The sequence below is a fragment of the Protomyctophum bolini genome (genome assembly GCF_963924005.1).
Source record: "Protomyctophum bolini genome assembly, chromosome: 21".
NCBI classification, from domain to species: domain Eukaryota; kingdom Metazoa; phylum Chordata; class Actinopteri; order Myctophiformes; family Myctophidae; genus Protomyctophum; species Protomyctophum bolini.
This window is the reverse complement of record NC_137882.1, coordinates 10,252,457-10,274,916: the sequence shown is the minus strand read 5'-3', so window position 1 is coordinate 10,274,916 and position 22,460 is coordinate 10,252,457. Positions and strand designations below refer to the sequence as shown.

At 44.1% G+C, this 22,460-nt stretch overlaps 1 protein-coding gene across 1 annotated transcript in view; it reads right to left on the bottom strand.

The window, feature by feature from the left end:
- The window catches only part of sulf1 (sulfatase 1), a 65,780-nt gene extending 44,119 nt beyond the window's left edge, over window positions 1-21,661 (bottom strand). The window contains exon 1 of the mRNA XM_080793212.1: window positions 21,647-21,661. The gene's annotated coding sequence lies outside the window, so the exon portion shown is untranslated. The remainder of the gene's footprint in view (window positions 1-21,646) is intronic.
- Window positions 21,662-22,460: the final 799 nt, after the last annotated feature.

Sequence of the window (22,460 nt, the reverse complement as noted above, 5' to 3'; positions counted from 1 at the left end):
GGCAGCAAGCAGTGCAGGCAGCAGCCCTCACACCTCAGTGTGATAAATCCTTGCAATCCAACACAGCTGCATTCTTGCCCTTCGACATCTATTGCCTGGCTTAAGTTAAAAAGGATGGTAGTGCAGCAGACACTAAACGTCGCAAAGCTAAAGGGAAGGAAGAGGAGGCTAGAGAAAGAGCGCAAAAAAGGGAGACAGAAAAGATACAAAGCTTACAAACCGTTGTTATCAGCTAGACTTGTTCCAGCACTAATGGGCCATTTCCTATTTAATCAATGCAACGCAATGATACCATTGATGTGAGAACAAATCAATGTACAAACTCACTCATTCACGCTAAACACTGGGACAATTAGTTGACAAAGCCTGCCCCGTTAATCAAAAAACTGTTCCCATCCACTGAACCATTAAAAATGGATTACGGGACCTTGATTATATCCAACACACCAACATCAAAAGGCCCAGTCTAATGTGTGAATACACATCTCACTTCTAACAGCATCACAGTGTATTCACCAGAGGTGTGAAACGTCAGAGAAATGCCTCTAAATGTGCGCATTTGCATTTTCACACCATGGTAACCTGTCTCAAGTTGTCTCATTTGATACTCAGTGCCTGGTAGATTGGCCCATTAGATTGGCCCATTAGATTGCCGTTATACAGCGATCCAGACGGTTCATGTTCGTGGTATATGCATAATATAAAAGACATTTGGAAGTTAATGTCATCAAAAGAGTTCTTTCCAGGCTTGCAAAGTCCGCTTGTTTCCCGCCAATGGTGGGGTTTTTTATTTGCGGGTTGCTTTTTTTGGGCTTGTTTAAAAAAAATCGGTGGCTTGTTTTGAATATCAAACAATACTTTGATGTATATACTATAAATACCCATAGGTGGGGGAGTGTGAATCACATTGAGTGACAGAATCTGCCTGGTGTCTCTACTATGTGTGTAATAGTATAATAATAAACGACCAAAACATTCATAATTATAGACATACATAGTAGTATATTGTATAATAGTTAATATTATTATTATAGTATAGTATTTATAATGATAAATGCAAATATTTATTTATTAGTATTATATGGCGATATAATTGGGCTTGTTTTGGCTTGTTTTTCGAGGGAAGATTTGGCTTATTTCTCTCGCCAAGAGTTGGCTTGTTTTGGGCTTGTTTTTGGATGTGGGTTCGCTTATTTCTCTCACAAGAGTTGGCAACACCGGCTCTTTCCATTGCTATCGCTCTAACCCTGCTAAATAATAATCAATGTTTTGTTGCATTCAAACTTTATTTACAGAGCAGCAGAGGGGCCACACTTCCTGTTATGTGAAGTGCTAAATATGTTTATTTGAGTGTATCCCTCTAATCTCCACTGTGTATCAGCTTTCCAATCTGATGGTGAGATCCGAGTGCCGGAGTAAAAGGATACATCCACCTTTTCATCAGACTTTCCCGTTTATATTCACCCCAGGTTTACTGCATAAGGATATTGGATTAAACAAAACAAAGCCTATTTTCACCAGGACAACATGAAACTTTGGCCTGCTTGGGTTGAGGTCTGGAACATGCAGGGGCAGGGGCCAGGGAAAGAGAGAGCCTTCGGGGGAAAAAGCTCAAATTAGATTAACTAAATTCACAAAGACTGTCCCCTCCTGCATGGCTACGCACACACCCCAGCCCACACCTCCGTCCCCCAAGCCCCCATTCTCACGGGCGAGAGATTTCCAAAGGGCCGTCAGGCAGGCCAGGGGCGACCAAATCCCCCTGCTCTTTACCGGATTAAAGATGGCCGTCCTGGTAGGGGAGAGGCACAGTTTTTTCCCAGGAGCTGAGCACATCTGTAAACATCATACATCCATGCAGACAGAACGGGTTATCAGACTCTGTGTTTCTTCGAGGGAAAGGGTAGGCAGTCTTATCAAGCGAGGACCCGTAGTAGAATGCCTTTGAGAACTTAGCCCCCAAATCTTTTCAGAGATAGCTACTGGGTACCTCCCCTCTTCTGACAGACACCTCATTCATTTCCCATGACGAGACTTATCTTCCGATTTCCAAATTCTCTTCCGCTGATGGGGAGAATAGCAACAAAGGCATGCAGGGAAGAAGGAGCTCTATAAAATGGCCTCATCCTATGAATGACTGAATGACCTGCAGGGGGTCAGTGGTGGTAACCCCCCATTCACTCTCTCATACACTCTTTCTTGATGTCTCCCCACGTCCTTTCCATCCCCCCTTATCCTTCAGAAATTAATAACCTACCATAACGGACATCTAATCAGTTTCCTCAAACAGCTCACCCCCAACAACCCCCCACACACTTCAACACACTTGCCCCAAGTCCAAGCTTTTATCCTTTAAATAAGGATCTTCAGAACCCATTCTCCCCTTCCTCTCTTGGTGCTCATCAGCAGGGCTCGCAGGTGCAGGCAGGGGCCAGTGTTGGGGGGGCTACTCGGTTCACTAGCCCCATTCTCTCTGTCTGAATGAGATACAGAGAGGTGTCATAGCTGTGATCCTGCCTCTGGGTCAGTGGAGAATCGCAGGAGCTGGAGAATGCTGCTGCGATGCCGGGGGAATGCAGACCTTGGGGTGACATTGGCCTGTCTTGTCCGACACCACAGGCTGAATACTAACCAAACGGCTAATGCCATGCTAACCCCCTCCATCCCCTCGCTCTCGCCCTGACGTGGCGCTGGCTGCCCACTAGTGTCAGATGTCCGGCCAGGGGATCAAAGCTTTGAAGGTGCCAGCTGCCAGGGGGCTCCTTGAGTTGTGACATCACACACAAGGTATTACCACCACGGAAGAGTAAAATGCCTGCCCTGTGAATTATGGTGAATTCTGCAGCTATAAGCCCACGTATCATTGACAGTATAATAGTAGCCAGAAGGGACCCTTACAGTGGTCACTATATTTATCAAGTCTCTACCCCTCTAGTCTGCTGGTTCCCAGGACCCTTTCAGACACCAGGGGGCCAAACCACCAACATCTCAAGTTCATGCCAGGCAGGCACAGCTGAAAGAAATGTGGGGGACAGAGACTGGGATGGGTGGAGAGTGTGATGAGTGGAAGGAGTGGGAGGGAGGGGGTCAGTTGGTTAGGATTGTACCACACAGAGAAGGTCAGAGAGCAGGAGGAGAAATGAATGGGAGGATAATGGAGGAATATGGGATGACAGGGATGGGGGACAATAAGAGGGGAAAAATATAGAAGACAATATAGAAGGAAGGGGGAGATGTGGGAGGGAGAGGGGGAGAGAGAGAGAGAGTGAGAGTGGGGGTCATGAAATTCCTGGCGTCCCCCTGGTGGCTCTGTGACAGCTGAACACGTAGAACATGCATGTGGAGGGAGCACTGCTCACGCCATGCCTCCTGCTGTGGCACGCATGTGCCCTCGCTTCCTCGCCCCACACCACACACACGCACGCACGTTGCTTGCACGCATGAAACGGCGTGCGTATAGCCGACGTGCACGGCAGCATCTGTCACAATAGCCTGAATAGGGACAATTCGCTATGCCTGTGGGTTCTTTCACATGACAGTACAGGACACACAAAGAACACAACGTTTAAATCCTCAGTGTCAATACAAGCCTGACCCGTAACGGTCATTTTTTACACTATGAGTAAAAAAAAAAGACACTGAGGATTTTACTGTGCAGTATATTACAGTATGTAATGTATTTATGATTTTCTTTCCTCCCATACAAGTTGACATTTGTTCACTGATTGAAAAATGATGGCTGAGAATTATTGTGGAAAACCCTCTAGTTTCTAAGATAACTAGGCAGTACACAAAACAAATGAAATACACAAACACATAATGGACCCATCAAAACGAAAATAGAGGCAACATGTTAGACAGCGATGATAGGATTAGAGGGTTGTAGCTAATGACATCCATCAATGGCCTTCAGTCAAGGTGTTATAACCCTGTGGGAGGACAAGCTGGATGTTTACCACTATCAGCTTTGTTTATCTGCAGAAAGGGGAAACCCCTTTCCATTAGCAGTCCAAGATGATACTGAACTAATATAATCTCGGGTCGTTTAAGCAAGTGTTAACGTGTCAACAAAGGTTATCAAAGTGTTATCAGCATGCCGTTACTGCAGTGGCAATCTGCATATACATCTGCCTCTTTCAGTTTCATTAATGCGCAACAGGGGATATGTGCTTCATTGAATGCAAATCGTTTCCATAAGTGACCCTGTGTGGAAACAACAGATGTCTTCCTGTAGACACACCCCGCTTCAGTGTCAACTATATCCTTTTTTATTTTACTGCATGGTCACTGTTGTTGTTCAGGGGAAATACTGAACTGATTTCAACACAAATATCAAATGACAATGTGTTGTACAGCATCGGTAATTCTACACAGGTGCAAATGAGGAACTCATGCACTTGCACACATCAAGCTGGGGAAGAATGCAGCCTGGAGCGAATGATTATTGGCACGGACTAAATATAAGTGCATCCAGATTTGGCAAATAACAACAACAACTGTCACATCCACTGGCCCTGTGCGACTGCCAGAGGCAGCAAACAAAGAACACACTGACACCCGTATTGATCAAAAACTTCAAACACTGTCTCTGTCTACATTGCAGTGACCGTGGGCCCAATATCCACTGCTGCCTTCAAATGGATCAACTGATCAAGGGACCCATTTCTCTAGTCCATCTCCTCCCAACTATTCCAATTCCTCTGCCACCTCCAGTCATCACCATGGCAATCTGTCACATGCCTGAAAACAAAATCTTGTCTTGGACAATCTACTTGTCTTGGAATCCTTTAGACCCCCCACAAAGGGAGTCATTTTAAGGCAATATTGACATCTTCAAAGTAGGATTTCTAATGAAGCGCAGTTATAAATAGCGAGATAAATAAATATTATCGTTCGGCTGATCTCACGAGTCACAGGATGCCGGAAATTATCTAAAGCGTAGCCTTGAGGTTCGCTAAAGACCTGGGAAGCACTGCTGTAAGCCATGGAGATAGAGTCTGAGGGATAGATAGAGTGAGGAGATACACATCATTATTTCTAGGGTTGAGGCAAGGAGATGAAAGACATTCTGCCTGCCAGGGTGGTTGATAGTGAAGTCCTGACCAGAAATCCCTGGGCCAAGCCCCAGGGATTTCTGAAACTACAAGTGGGGGATCAGTGTTTTTGCTGAGTTTACAGAATGTGTAGAAGTGTGTTGTTACTTCGAGAACTCCGATGGACACTGTTCATTTAAACACAAATAAATCAATTAAATAGCAGATCTACAAGCTCTCATCGCTTCACGCTGTGACACATTGTAGATCTATTTTTTGAAAATGTTAATGTTAATTTTTGCTCAAACTTGGGATGCCAAGGCTAAAGTGGTTAATGGAGAAAGTATTTTGAAAGGAGTTTGTTGGGAGCGCAAACAAGTCCCTTGTGGATAAATATAAATAACTCTGGAGTAGCGTAATACCATGAATGACCTCTTTGAAGCTGTACTTCTGAGTTCATTCCAGGTACCTTCTCTTCATCACGTGTGTTAGGACCCACAGAGGAAGTCAAACACGGCGGACTGCATGTTTGACAGCACTTTTGGAACTTAACTTACCAGTACATTTTTTGAAAATGCTGCCAAATAAATTTATAAATTAAGTTATTGTACCTGTCCAAGACAAGATCTAAATGTTCCTCACTCCTGGTGAGGAACGGTCTAATTCATCGTATGTTATAGAGTGTAAACCTACAGGATCGAGTGACAGCTGTGATGTGTAAAAAAAAAAAAATGCAATTCATGTGTGTTTGGAACGAGAGCTGACTGTCCAGGACAACACCAAGGTTCCTGGCTGTTGGGACAGACGTTACCAGGGCATTGTCTACGGAAATAGTTAGGTCCCGCATGGGGCAGATCTGCATATGGAGCCGGCCAGCAACTCTACATCTGACCTCAAACCCTTAGATCTCCATATGCTGTATGGAGCTGACCTGTTCTGACATTCCATATGTTGATCCTTTCCCCGCCCGTCCTTCCTCTTCGATGTCCCCCTTTTGACTGATACCTGTCCATTCAAACTCTAGACTGGCCTGCCCCAAAATTATTAGAGCAGCCGTGCCCAGCAGCCTGCAAAAACTAGAGTTCTCAACAGACCCGAAAATGAAGGCCGGCCCTACCTGGGCCCTCATCAAACCATGTACACTCAAGACACTGCCCCCGCTGCCACCCTTAGATCTCCATATATGGAGCTGACCTGTTCTGACATTCCCTGTTGATCTTACCTCATCACACCCTGTACACTCAAGACACACTCCATATATGGCCAGTACAGAATTCATTCCATAATTTATGTTGATTTGACCCCCCATGACAAAGCGCCCAGCATTCTGCCGTCACCCAGGCGGATGCGTGCACACGACCTCACTTCTCGCCCTTTAGGGCGAGGTCGCTTCTTGCCCTCAGGGCATCTTACTGGTGATATTATTCATTCTTTGCTTTAATTACGTTAGATTGTAGCACAATCTGTGAACAACTCACTTTACTGTTTATATATATATATATATATATATATATATATATATATATATATATATATACACACACACACACACACACCGGTGTATATATATATATATATATATATTGGTGAAAAATACATCTGAACAAGATGACTCTTGTATCAAAACTGAGTGAGAAATTAGGGGGGGGGGGGAAGAGTGTCGGTATACAGTATGCATGTGTGTTGGGGGCGAACTGAGAGGCCTTGCATGAGTCTTTTGTTACCCCATGACGTGATATTCAAAAAGGGGGGGGGGGGGGATCAACTCAACATGCCAATAATGGACTAGGAGCTGCTGGCCCATAATTCCCCACAGGCTTTGTGAGTCCCCTCTGCTGCTGACACACAGCACCTCAGTCGTGACCCTTGACCCCTACCCCAACTCCAGCAGAACTGGAACAAAAAAACAAGTTGCCTTTGTGCATGAAAACCTGAAGAATTCAAGACGGTTCAACACTGTTGCATGTTTCCTTTGTGCATGAAAACCTGAAGAATTCAAGACGGTTCAACACTGTTGCATGTTAGAAAACCTGAAGAATTCAAGACGGTTCAACATGAAAACCTGAAGAATTCAAGACGGTTCAACATGAAAACCTGAAGAATTCAAGACGGTTCAACACTGTTGCATGTTAGAAAACCTGAAGAATTCAAGACGGTTCAACATGAAAACCTGAAGAATTCAAGACGGTTCAACACTGTTGCATGTTAAAACCTGAAGAATTCAAGACGGTTCAACACTGTTGCATGTTAAAACCTGAAGAATTCAAGACGGTTCAACACTGTTGCATGTTAAAACCTGAAGAATTCAAGACGGTTCAAACACTGTTGCATGTTTTCGCAAAGGCCACTAAAGTCGTTTGTGGGTCTTTATGCACACAGGAGACACATTTCATTACCTGTCCAAACCTGAACAATATTTTCTCGCAAAAGCAAAAACTAAACAAAAAGTATGCAATAAACACAGATCATGTTCAAGAAATCAATCAATTAAACAATGAATCATCCAACCAAGATTATCTCAGTTACAACTTGAATTAGGTGGATTCATCAAATTCAACTTGACCCGGCTTTGAACTGGAACTGTTATTGTGCCCCTGACACAGGTTTTCTTTTTGTTACGATGTTTTGCATACAAAAAAGAAAAGATGTACCAGAGATAGAACAGATGATATTGGTCGAGCATGCCATTGACCTTGGAGCAGAGTTCTGTCAGAGCCACAAACACACTCGGTCTCCACACCACTGAACAATAATACAATTCAACAAATAGCCATTTCACTTCGTAGACTCTCGTTCCGCAGACTCCACTCTGTCTCTCGGGAACAGCCGAGCAATCTGCACACAAAGTTGTTTTGTTTATATTCACATTCTCTGTGAAAAATAGACTGGCCCTTTGTCAACTTAAAAAAAGTCTTGACCCCAGAACGCACTGAGAGAAAAGCAGCAATTGAGTCCAAGTCCCTTCCAGTCTCCCCGGGACCTTTCAAACGTCTCATCCTCGCCATGCGGCGCTCCATGTCCGGAAGCCTGACTTAATCCTCTCAGGCGAGAAGGTGAAAGGCAGGAACAAGGAGAAAGGGGAACAAGCTGTATGCACTATGCAGGGAGGAAGGTTATCTATCTGTGCTACATCCTAAATGCCTGGTTGCATATAATCCCATAAAGCATGCCGCCAGGGGCCTGTTGAGAGAGAGAATTAGGATTTAACATGGGGCAGATAGGCCATTCAATTACCCCCTCCCCCAGAGGTCTTTAACTGGTACAAGGCTGTGATATGAACACAATTCATGTCAGCGTTGAGTGGATAGAGCCAAAGTGCACAGAGTAGATGATAACATGATGTATTAAGATAAATTGTTCCACCACATTAGCTTTCTGAAGACTGTTGTGTGCATGCTACAGTAGGCCTACAGCTGCATGGACAATCACAGTTTACGCCCATTCACAAACGGTAGCTCTGTGTCTAACTGCCTAATTACTAGGAGCTTTGCTTGCAGATTGCACTAACTCTAGAATTAAAAGAGCTGGCTAAAAGAAAGTGTACAGTAGTACAGAATTCACTGAAGCAGTGACTTCCACATGTCAATGTTGGCACACACGCTTGTTTAATTAAAATACAAACTCGGCTTTCCGTGCCCAGCGAGATGAAAACCCAGGGCTGTGGCTGCGGCTATTTTAACTGAGTGTTTGTTGGGTTCCTTGGCAGAGGAAGCACTGTGGCTCCGCGTGATTTGTGATTCGCACGCGGGTGGGAAGAGGGGCCTTTTAATCTGAGCCCCTAGCAGCTCACCCCCCTCACCGTGGAAGGGAAAGCAGTAACATGCAGGGACCCGCGCTGGGTCATCCGTGATGCGGGTATGCAGATTGGCCATACAGCGTACTGTACAAGCACATTTTGCATGAAAGTACTGCAAGTACACCCCCTTTTGCCTTCGTATATCCCAGACCCTCTCATCACCTGGCTGTAAACAGTGGTGTAATGGTGTTTTTTTCCCCCGGTGGTACGGCATTTTAATGACGTCACATGCGCCCACTTATGCACACGCACCTACATCTGTGCATGCGCACAGAACAGCTGATAGCCTAGTGTGTTAGACACACAAACACGAAAGTAGACTTAAAATAATCAGACATCTTGCAGTAGCGAAACTAAAAGGTTTGCTGTGGACGAATAGGCAGCATTCTCGTTGCGTGCAGACAGAACACAGCAGAAGCAGTACTGGAGCCATACTGCTGTGTTGCACAGTTAAACCTGTTGTTATGAAAAATAGATCAAAAATAGAATTTGATTTGGATACTTGACACATCGTGAATCTAGGGGGGCGTGCTCACCGCCAGTAAACCCGTTACGATTTGGGTACTTGGTGCCTGGTGCGTCTTGAATGTAGTGGGTCGCCTTCTAGCGTGCACGGCACACGTGCACTGCGCCGTACGTGCGCATGCATGTCAAAAAATATTTAGTACCACGCCGTGGGATCCCGGGCAATGAGCATGACACCACTGCCTGTAAACTAGTGATGTGACAATAAAGTTGATTCTGATCACCTCCAACTATAGCCGCAATGATGCTTTGCCAAAACATTCTGAGAACTATCCTCGTAACCCTTTTCCTCAATTCCCAATCTGTCTGCCTTCAGTCAATTGAAACAATCATATAGCTACTTTTCTTTCATTTTCAGAGGACGTGCCCCATGTTCACATATTTTAACTGATTCTCCCCCTCCTCCCCCCCCCCCCCATTTCTCTGTACATTATTAAGGAATGCAAATCTGCGCGGATATGGACAGCAAGGTCCACCTCTCCATGGCGTAGGCCGATCACAGGAGACTGGTCTCAGGCAGGTGCAAATTCCAGTGATGCCTGCGTGTTTGGACAGCATTGTGTCTGTATTAACCTTGGCCAAGTGGCCACGTTCAAGTTGATGGCCAGCACAGATCTCCGACAGCTTTCATGCCCAACGTGACAGGCTCGTTTTTTTTCTCCTAAATTACATTTATCTTTTATTTAACCATTATCTGTGAGAAAGCATGCGAAACAGAGTGGGAGAGAGTGAGCACATACAGGGCCAGTTTCAGCATTGCCGTTACCTTGGTGTGAATGCTGTTCAAACAGACAGTAATCGTGTAAATGAACAGTTAAAAGTCTGTCAACATCAAGCCCAATATCAAAGAGCCTCTCTCACACACACACACACACACACACACACACACAATGGACAGCAGAACTTCTAGCATCGCATACTGGACAACACATCCAACTGGGGCAATTCGGTGCCCAGTGTGTGTGTGTGTGTGTGTGTGTGTGTGTGTGTGTGTGTGTGTGTGTGTGTGTGTGTGTGTGTGTGTGTGTGTGTGTGTGTTTGTGTGCGTCTGTGTGTGTGAGAGCAGTGAGCACCCATTTAAAAGAAAACCCCTAATAATCCAATTAAGCACATAATTTCTTTTGGTACACACAAGGGCTTTGAATCTGCTGTCAGAAAGGAGCAGAGTCAGAGAATGTGAAAAGTGAAAGGAACGAGGAACAGAAAGCAAAGCATAAAAGAAAAGGGCTTTTTCTGTGTACCTTTCAGCTGGTGCAGTGAATAAAATGCAAACAGCTTAGAGGGAGAGAGACAGAGAGGCAGAGAGAGAGAGAGAGAGAGAGAGAGAGAGAGAGAGACTTAGATCTTCACAGACATGGCGGGGCCACCCCTGCTCCACTTTGTAACTGTCCTGCTTGGCTGGCGAGCAGCTCTCCTGTCCAGGATCAGCCTTTAGCGGGGAACCCCTGATGGCCAGCCAAGCTGCCTTTCAGTGTGTGTGTGTGTGTGTGTGTGTGTGTGTGTGTGTGTGTGTGCGTGCCCGTGAATATGCATGAAAGGGGATGGGGGGTCCTGCCTCCTGCCTTTCACTTCCAAGTAACTACCCCCCCCCCCTCTCCCCTGGCCTCAGAAAGACACCACAGGAAAGAGAAGGAAAAATAACTGAGAGGGGAAGAAAAACAAAAAACATGACAGTTTAATAACAGCGTGGCCTCCCATGTCCAATCTTTAGCGATCGATAGTAAGTTATACAGGTTGGCTGCTTGCGTGCATGTCATAGTCTGGTGATAGTCTATGCCTCATTTGACCAAACCGAAACGGCATTCTTTATTTATTCCAACAATTCACCATTAACACTCCAGGCATTAAGGATGGGGTGCCACAATCTTTGTATTTTCTCTGCTTTTCAAGCATCTATGAGGTGACAGTACTTCATTAGACCACTGGGTGTGGTTGTTACCGGTATGTGCAAATTAAATGATGTTTTTCATTTGTATTTATGGTCTATTCCTGGAGTTTAAATGTAAAACCTTTTGAAAAGTGCTAATCAAAAAACAGAATCATACCCTCCCCTTCATTATCATACCACAACAGGTGTGGGCTTGGCTAAGACAAACGCGTAGTACCGTAGCAACAGAGGGGGGAGATCGTGAGGCCAAGTAAACACAGAGAGAGAAAGCGGAACAACAATCCATGAGACTCACCACTGCTGCAATGGATGATTGAAAGATCAGTAGTTTCCATATTGCATGCTTTGGTAAAAAGGTTCATATGAGCGATCCTAAAACATAATCCATTAATCCACCACAGCTTTGATTTCCCCTAGCACCGTCAAGTAGTAAGTAACTAACTATCAGACTTCCTGTAGTGGCTCTTCAAAATAAGAGGATTAGTATCAGAAGAAACAGCAGTGTACTATGGATACTCAATATAGGTTTTTATTTAAAGACCTAGTGAAATGCGTTGAAATATGTTTTTCACATTTTAGAGCATGGTCATCATATTTATATTTTGCAAAAGTCAATAAAAAGGCCAATTTGAATTACGAAAGCGCGAGTTTTCGTCTCGCCATCTCGAAAGCGCAAGTTTTCGTCGCGCCATCTCGAAATCTCATTCAAGATGACATCTACACAATGTATTACTCATTTTAAACGTAACTTTTTCTCTGCTTTCTATGATTATAATCGTACCCCCCTAGGCTAGGGTACTAAAGGTGCCACCTACGTACATGTTCGTAACCCTCTGTATAATCCACATATGAAAGTGGCAACCTCAATTTACCTTTTAGTATTGCTCCGGTTGCTATGGAGAGCCCCCATCCTCAACAGCTATGGGATTTTTTAATCCAGCTCCATTGAGGCTCCATTATAACAGTATTTTCAAAGACTTGTATCTCTAAAGCTTCTTTGAGCGCTGTCCATGGTGAGCTGTCGCACATCCCGACGATCGTAAATCATTTGTGACTTTGTTTCGCATTGCTGTGACCATGTAACTGTTTATGACGAGAGCTAAAGGGTATGAGCTTACGGCTAACGATAGCGAATTACTGTAGGCTATACGCCTAAGAAGCAGAGATAATTTGATAACCGGGGACCTATCAACATCACACATAACCAATGTCATTGTGACATTACAAGACACACTTTCAAAACAGAGACTCAACAAACAAACTTATCATTGCATACATATCATTGCAGACATTGCGACGTTACAACCCCAACAACACACACACTTTCAAAACAGAGTTTAAACAAATACGTTTGACCATCTTTTATCTTGTCATGTTCTTGATACACAGATAGTCACGGAGGAGGATAATCTAGTTCTACTTCCTTCCCTCATATTGTTGCCACCATCATACATCCATAATCTCTCTTGCTCTGTCTATCTCATTGTCCACAGATATTGTGATATTGCTGCATGTTAGGGCACAGTGTCTGGGTGAAAGAGAGTAAAACTAGATGGGAAGATGTAGAAAAAGGAGAGCGATCACACAGCAGCGATGAAGCAGTGCATACATGTTCTGGCGAGCGGAGGGGAGAGTAAAGGAGAGAAATTTGAATATCCTTCTAGTGAACGCTCTCCTTCTCTCCCAAGGCAAGGCATGGAATGATGGGCTGGAAGAGTGAAAGCAATAGAAAACAAAAATGTTTAGATTGTTATTATCGTGAGAGTGATGGCTTCCATTTTCGCATTGCAACTTTTCAGGACTAGAAAGCCTGCAGTTTCTATTAGCTTGGATTCCCCATCGATGATGTCACTGGTGGACAGGTTTCTGAACTGCCCACAGCCCTCCTATGAGACACAGACTGAGTTGAAAAAGAAATGGTGCCATTTTATCATCATTATTATTGAGGACCTATTATGAAAAGTAGTGAAGTGGTCCTTTAATAAAGTTAATAGTACTACGTACAAAGGTCTGGTCTGGAACTTCCTTGGTCTGCTGTAATTATCATCCATGCACTGGACCATGTCTTCATGATAACAGCATGAAGCCTTTCTCTCAGTATAGTCGTTTCTTTTAAATTAATGTCTTTTTTGGGGGGGGGAGGAGGGGGTCTATTAGATGACCACAATATGACGTTGGAAATGCAAGTCTTAGTCCAGGTTTCATTAGTCCTAAATGGTAATCCAATCCGAGAATTGAGACGAATACAAGGAAAAAGTGGTCTATTTGGCCCTGGTGCAGAACGTCCATCTGAAGCCCTCTCTGTTCCCCCTGAGGCTGGGACGATGAAAAGCCTCTCTGTTCATGAGCCTGTTGAACTCCCACAATCCACTGACACTGAATCTGATAAGGGTGCTGTGAAGCCATTGTAACACTAGGGGCAACACTGGCACACTCTGTGTCCCGTGGGTGACGTGCTCATCCAGAAATACACACTCTGTGTCCTGTGGGTGACGTGCTCATACAGAAATACAGCGTGGAGTTCTGCATCAAGAAAGGTGACAAGCCTCACTCGTCGAGGACAGAATGAGAGAGGGGAAGAAGAAAGGAAATTAATGAGAAAAAGGGTGGGAAAGAAATGTGGAAGTGTCGGGGAATGAAGGAAGAATGGATTGATGGAAGGCAGGCAGGCATGCAGGCAAGGGTCTGCTCACACATTGACACATGCAAATGTGTGAGCGGCTCTCAGGACAGGCAGACAGATGGATGAAAGGAAGTAAGTCAAAAATTTGAAGTGGAAGCTCAGGTTTTCTTTTTATAGGCTTTCATACTATTTTTTTATTGGCGCTAGGCCTTCCTATGCCCAGTTTTGTGTGTTTGTGTGTACCACATAGTGATGATTTGATTGGCTGAGCACGGAATGTGATTCATGATGATGTAGGACGACAAGAGCGCCCCTCACATGAGTGTGATTTATTATATAAAATTGGCTAAGAGGATGGCGGGTGGGCGGCCACGCCGGTGGGCGGGCAGACCTCTGACATCACTCTGATACAGCCCTAACCATATAAAGAGTTACCAATGCAGCTACGCCCTATGGAGTGTGTTGTCTAACCCAGAGTGGTGTAGACTAGCAGAATGGCGTCATTGAGGGGGCAGAAAACAGAGCTTGAGCACTCTTCATGCAGCGCTAACCTCAATGGGTCGTCATGGCATCAGCGGCCGTAAGCAAATAAGTGGGCACAAAAAGGGGCATGCCCAAATTGCCCACATATGGGCATATACTGATGACATCAGCGATCTCTATATATGGGCATAAAATTGACAAGGACTGACAGATACAGAGATCCGGTTGTCCAGAGCCACAGAACCGACCGCTATGCCCATATATGGCCATGTGCATATATGGGACCGACCAACTTCAAACTCGGCGGTCATGGGCATAAATGGGACACAGACAGACAGACAGAAAGACAGACAGACAGAAAGATGGGTACAATGACAAACGCCCAACACTGAGTGCAACGTAAGTGTGGTATCCTAAAACAACACACTACTGTCTATTTAATTGTTATTCATTTCCCATGCCTCTCCAGACCCTGGTGACCTACTGTACATCCATAACAGATCCGCAGAAGACTTTCATTACTGAGCTGCAGCTCCAGCAGGAAAAAGCTGGCTATTTCTCGACAAGTAGTTTTGTCCAATAAATCATTGTTGTGTAACGTTCCTTTTGTTTGCATGCAGTTCTACTATACCACAGCAATGCTGTCATGTCCAAACTTTACCATGGGACCTTTATCAATACTAAAGAAAGGAGAGGGTTGTGTATGAAAAAACAAGTCAGTACTCAGTAGACATAATGTAGTAAATGTACACTTTGGATTTCTCTATAGCTTACTTAATTAAAGCCAGAGTTTAGTGTGGACAGTATAGACAGTATGGTTCAAATCTAGTATTTCCACGACAAGTAACAAGTAAACAATTTTGAAGCTGAACTCTGAGGGCTCATTTGGAATTCTTCAAAGTACGGAAAATTATGTCTCATTTTACACTGTGATGAATGTGTTTAGCTTGGTGTTGGACGTGCTGAAACTGTACACTCAGGAGAGTGAGAGAGATATAAAAATATGTTGACGGTTTTATGAATCCCTTGCTGCATAACGTGCACAGCTCAAGCTGATGGCGAAATCAAAACTGGATGCTGAATGAATTAAAACCAATCATAAAATGCTACAGCCTAAATAAACATTCCCAGGGAAAGCACCTCAGCTGTTGTCAAGGCAACTCCCTGTGGTTTTTGACACTAGTCCTCTATCAGTCAGGTCGTGTCAATTGAAAGTGACTAAGCAACAGCTTTACAACTGGCAATAATAAATGTACACATTCTTATGATCCGATTAGTTTAACCTAGAGGAACTCGGTGGAGGCACATCATTGTCATCATCATCAGTCAACAGTAGTCGAGTCAGTAAGAAAAAGTATATGTGGTATGTCATGTTTACGTTAGTATACGTCAATTCGTTTTTTTTTTTATTGTTTTGTCACCACTCGCCACCAATCCTCCCATGTGTACTATGGAGTCCCTGTCGCTGCCCCCACTATTGGCCTGCAAGGGTTTGTGTAGACCAGTGGTTCTCAACTTTGCCATGAAGCCATGAAGTGTGAGAAAGCTGCGGCATAGACTCAATACAATCAGAGATGCTGAAATCCGACATTAATACATCAAGCAAGGCTCTCGCAGACCTCTTCAGAGACATCTGGGAGAAGGAAACAATGCCTGGAGACTGGGACAAGGGCCTAATAGTCCAAAACCACCAAAACTGTCGAGGGATCACATTGCTGTCGATACCATTAAAAGTTTTCTGCAGGATCCTAATTGGCAATTGGAATTGATTCCGGTGTTGATCAGACCGAGAGAAGGACAGGCAGGATTCAGAAGAGAGAGCGGGTGCACAGACCAGATCTTTGCCTTGAATAATATATTTGAGTACTTCCGGAAAGCATTTGACAGCCTGCACCATGAATTCCTAATAAAATGGTCTCACTGATGGGGTTGTTCTATTGTCACTTCGAGTTCCGTGATGTTGTGCAGTTGATGGAAAACCATCCGAATGGTTCACTGTGGAGTCTGGTGTGCGATAGGGTTGTATCATGTCCCCCATTCTCTTCATGATGGCCATCGATTGGGTTATGAGGAAGACAACCGCAGACAGACTCAGGGGCTTCCAGTGGACTGTTTTCCCAACTCGAAGATCTTGACTTCCCTGATGACCTTGCAGTGCTCTCCTCAAAATATAGAAAACTGACAGACTTAACACGTTTGATGAACAAACAGGCTTGAACATCAATGCATCTAAAACACAAGTGATGCACATTAATTCCACTCCAGGTGCACCAATCACTGTGAACGGGCACATTCTTGAATGTGTAGAAGAGTTCACATACCTGGGAAATCTTGTCAGCAAAGAGAATGCAACACAAAAAGACATCGGCTCACAGTGTTTTTGTTAGGCTCCAATCTATTTGGCATTCTAAACAGTGAAGTTAGTGCTGTTGTATGGATCTGAATGTTGGTGAATCACAACAGAGGATATGAAGAAGATAGATGCCTTCCACAATCGATGCCTCAGGAAAATCTGCTGAATATTCTGTCCTGAGAGGATATGCAACGAAGAGCTACACAGGGTGACCAAGTGCAACAGCCGATTTCGATGGCTGGGGCATGTGTTCAGGATGGCCCAGGATCGTATCCCAAAGGTCGCTTTAGGATGTACTCCTGCAGGGAAAAGGAAGAAAGGTCGGCCTAAAACAACCTGGTGATGAACTGTGACAGTTGAAGGAGATAAACCCCCCTGGGGATCCCGACCCACAGGTTGAGAACCACTGTTGTAGACATCCACATGTCTCCTCCGATACACACAGAGTCGCCTTCCTTTTACTTGGCAGCAGTGCCCTGACCAAACAGTAGGAGTCGCTAGTGCAGTCAATCGCCTGCCGGCTTCCCACCCGTGAACACTGGCAATTATCGTGTTTGTTGGAGCGCCCAGACAAACTCTAGGCACCACTGTCAGAGAGCAGAGCCAGGTCTCTGTGACGTCTGGCTGACTGTTCTACCTCTACGCCACCCAGGCAGACACCCCCATAACTACAGTATGCTAGTAGATCTTACCCGCCAGCTCTTTCCATTATTCTATACTTAGGTATTTTTGTTTCTTTTGTGCAGGGTTGTAAGTGAGCCTGGCTTCCCGGGGGGAAGGGATTCACAGGTCTCCACTTATAGTTAAGTACACAAATCCATAATTCACTTCAGTTTCGTAAACTTTTCCCAAGGTATACATGGAATCCGTTTTTCAGTACCGGGATTCAAATCACAGATGGTGGGAGACCTATCTAGGTGACTGATTCATGATCCATGGGATAGTCACTGCTCAGTGAAAATCAAAAAAGATGGACTGAGGAGAAAGCCTAGCTTAGCAACATGGTAACAGGGGGCCCTTAACATGCCCTGTTCGATCATGCATACCGTGTCAAAAGTAATCCAGAATCTAGTCCTGCATCCTATTTTAAGAAACTGGTTACAGAGCTGCAGCAGAAAGGGCAACAGAAACAACAAAAACTCTGTGTGCTTTTCATATCACACCAATATGAATCCGATGCTCTTTAAAAGGCACCCAGGAATTTGGCATCTTCTGCACTGACATTACACAATGGTGTCCCATGTCAAACATATGTCTGTCTCCGCTAGTATTACGAGCCAAATGGAAATCAGAACCTTGTTTTGAAATTTAAGACAAAGCTCACTAAAGCTGCTGGACGTAAGTCACGTAACCACAAATATATGACTATGAATCAACAGGAAGTCAAAGGGCTTTAACATCAACGTATGACTAGAACACTCAGCCTATATAAATAGATGCCAGAACATGAAACGCTTAGGACTGAGCTATGCGTTGCACAGAGTTTGACTGACAGGGTCGATACACTCCAAAGGCACACAACGACTTGCAAGCAGAGAGAGTGAGAGTGAGAGTGTATCTGTGCGTGTGTGTGTGTGTGTGTGTGTGTGTGGGGGGGGGGGGGGGGGGGGGGCTGTGCAATAGCCAAACATGTGGAGTCACTGTCAAGGGCATGCCATGCCCTAGTCTCAGCTCAGCCATAGGAGCCATCTGGGAAGCAATAGAAACGACGTTTACTTATAGCTAAAAATAGAACAAATAAGATGATGATAATAATCCCTAAGCAATATGGTGGTTTTGTGGGCGTTGCTTAATGTTCCACGTTAAAACCCTGAAAACGTTTCCCATTCCACCTAAAAGCCACCACATTGTTTCTCGCAGACGCTTTGACCCCAGCACACGGTAGGAGCTATGGGAAGAGCCGATGACCTCTGACCTGGCTTTGAGGAGTCAGTGCCATTGGGGGATTAGCAGAGTATGACACTTTAGCCGAGCCACTCTGACCAAATCCCTCTCGTCATAAAGCATCCTCTTCAGTCCGAATGGAGTTGAGGCAAACACTGCAGTTGGGTTCACCGGAATCGATGGAAGGCAATCAGGGTCAAGTTCCGAACATCTCTCTTAATCTGAGCCTAGGGCTGCGGACAGAAACACTTACTATCAGGTGCATTTAAATAATCTGTATGTGAGTTTTGCAGGGCATAGGCCAAAAGCATTACTCATGCATCAGAGTGGAAATAAAGCAATTCTTAATGCAGAAACGTTACGATTCTGCTCTCCACTCTCTCTACTGCAGATGTTCATTTATTCCATTTAGACATTTTAGAAAGAATAGAGCGGGGGGTTGGGAGTTGTCTATCCTCGCAACCTGACAGCCTCTAATATCCAGTTCTGCATTTACAAATATATGGAAGCAGTTCTCCTCTCCTCACTTCCTGGAGAGTAGAGACAACTACCCAAACGCTTTTATACCCATGGTATTTGTGTTTGCTCCTTCTTGCCTGACGTGGGGGCAATACATTAGAGTGGATGAGCTTTTAGCCTGCCCAGTTCAAACAGAGCCAAGCTGGGTTTGCACAGAACACACACACACACACACACACACACACACACACACACACACACACACACACACACACACACACACACACACACACACACACACACACACACACACACACACACACACACACACACACACACACACACACACACACAAAGCAGAGGGTCGACCCCCTCAGAGTCTGTCATTGGGAGGGCTAAATGCTGGCAGCGCATTTGGGATGAAACAGAGCACAGAGAGAGGCCATTCGTTTATTAGCAGCAGGGAGAGAGAAACCTAGCATCTAAACCACTAGATTACTAGAACAACTATGCCAAAGCCAAATAACACGCATTCCAGGTCACAGGACATACCTTTGAATCGTTATCTGAATGACTACAGTATTCCTTCATGACCAATTAAAAGTTTGAATAAAAATATTTTTGTATCGTTATCTTCTCCTGGTTCTAGCACTGATTGAAATCTCACCACCCATGGTTATTATACTGTAGTGTCTCCCATACTGATTTTCCTTATCTCATCACAACGAATCCTCGAGTATGTACATTCCAAAGCGGAAGGCTGAAAAAAAAGAAAAAACCCAAGGCATGCACTCAAGGATATCTGCAAGCATATTCACCTCCCAGGGGGAAGCAAATATGCACAAGATAAGCGTCGTAATGCAAAACATATTAAGATATTAAAGCCCTACACACAGGCCTCCATAAGCTGTCCTCTTGATGTTAATGGAACCACAAACAGTGATCGTCATAACCTTCCCACAATCCCTTGTAAAATGGACATCATCAATCGAAACAAATGGTATAGAGCTGTAATCTTTAAGAGTCTTTGAGTACTTAGAAAAGCGCTACATAAATCCAAGATATTATTGTTATTATTATTTACACAGAACAGTGCTGCCTGCCTGGACAAGGCAGTGTCTGACCTCATCATATGGTCTGTGGCTTTAGTCTAACACACATACCAATCATTAGACATCGACAAGTTTGCTCTGGCCATCAGTTGGCTACAGGGAAGGTTATCAAGATGTGAGCCCTAATAAGTCTGGGACCTATGTGAACCAAAGCCCAAGGCACTGCGGGCTACAAGGCAGAAACGTCAAGGCAAAACAAGAGTCTTGTTCTTGGGAAGAAGCAGGAAAAAGACTTTATCTATCATTATGTGTCACGGGTATATACACAGCCCGAGGCCAGGACTGACTGTGCTGAAATAGATGACTTATTCATGTATGCAGAGTATGTTTTTAGATTAATATCTTTGCCATTAGGCAAAAACCTTGTATCTCCATTTTTTTTTAATGTTTTATCTTTATTTTTATAAAGCCCAGAATAGGGACGCAAGATTGAATGTGGCCAATTCTGTCTGTGGGTTATATAAATATTTAATCAACGTTTCCATTGATTAAATTATTCATTATTCATTATTAACAAGACATTGGCTGTATTTTGCGTCTCTTAAGTACCAGGTCTTATTCCCTAACTTGAGTAAACTAAAGACCTGGAGGCGTGATCAATGCCATTTGGCTATTCTGAGTGGCTAAAGAGCATTGATCACGCCTCCTATTCTAGACATTCTAGACTTTCTACCCGACAGCACCGATGGTGAATATACAGTAGGCATCCAGAGGTAATGTTTGCGAACGCAGTGAGCACTTACTATGAGACCTAGCAGATCATGTCTGTCTGTGTGTCTGTCTGTGTGTCTGTCTGTGTGTGTGTCTGTCCCGCTTTTGTGCCCATATATGGAGCTGAGTGATTATGTCACCATGACTCAGCCATAACCATATAAGGAGTCCCCAAAGCAGCTATACGTCCAAAACCCAAATTTGTACGAGCTGCGTTCGCTTCCCGCGTTTGCGCGTCTTACTGGTACTACTAATCTGTATTTCTACCTCTTAGTGTTAACCTAATTGGCCACTGTTTTATGTTGTTTAACAAATCTAAACACATACATTTAATGGTGAAAACTTCAGAGTTTATAAAGCACAGATTCCTTACACACCTAGGAAAGCAAGATAAATACAGACTAGTGTCTCTGTTACCATGGAAATGTATTGATATTTATTTTGTTATCAATGGCGTGATATGGCACATTACATTTGAGAATGACTGGAAAGCTTATCAAAGTGAGTGGAGCAATCACTATCATCATATAGTGCATACGTTTGCTCACTGCATGATTTTCTCCTTATATTGCCTTGTCTTCATGCATATTTTGTTCCAATTATCTACAGCGGCTACACTCGAGGCTGTCAGGTAGAACAGTACTAAAAGTCTTTATCCTGGCCCTTTTCCCAGGTCAGTTCTCCCTGCAGCGCAATCTATGGGAGTCAGATATCTAGGGGTAAAGGAAGCTCAGTGTCAGATGTACTGGGTGGGAGAGGGAATGGAGAGCTCAGCTTACCCCAGAGGCTCCAGATAAATCACCTTCTTCTCCTCCACTACCTCGCTCCCCGTGTCCTCCAAGACCTCCCAGCATCCATGGCCTCTGCTGAGACAAAATACAACCCGAGTCATTAAGACAATACTAAATCATCTTTGTCGCTGGCCCAGAAAGCCACCTTGCACAAGGACACGAGGACAGAAGTTATCAACTATAGCGTGCGATAAAAGCCCCCAAAGAGCACACAAAGTCAAGGATACTGATATAAGCGTGACAGTTTGTCCTTGTTTTATTTAATTTTTTGCCGTTGGCGTAATGCATTAAAAAGACATTCACAGTCCCTGGTTACCACATATGGGCCTTTCCAGTGCACTCACAAATCTCCACAGATGATATGACGCATATTGCACATAATTATGAAGCACTGTTTCATTGAAGATAAGAAAAAAACGCATTCTAGTGATTAATGTAAAATGTGTTGCTGAACCACTAGCGCTACGATATAATTTTATTTGATGGGCTCTGTGTTTAGTCACTTAGACCAGATTCATTTTCCACAATATTTTCCACGCCCCAGACCGTAGGTGGTCTAGTGAAAGAGACAGTTTGGACACGCATACACGCAATGTACTTAAGTACTGTACTTAAGTATAACTTTGACGTATTTGTACTTTACTTGAGAATTTCCAATACTTCTACTGCACTACATCTCGGATCCAAATACTGTACTTTTACTCCACTACATTTATTTGAAAACTTTACTATAGTTACTTTGTAGATTTTGATTATTATTACAAAACATGCATTAACCAATAACCACTCCAGCCTTATATAC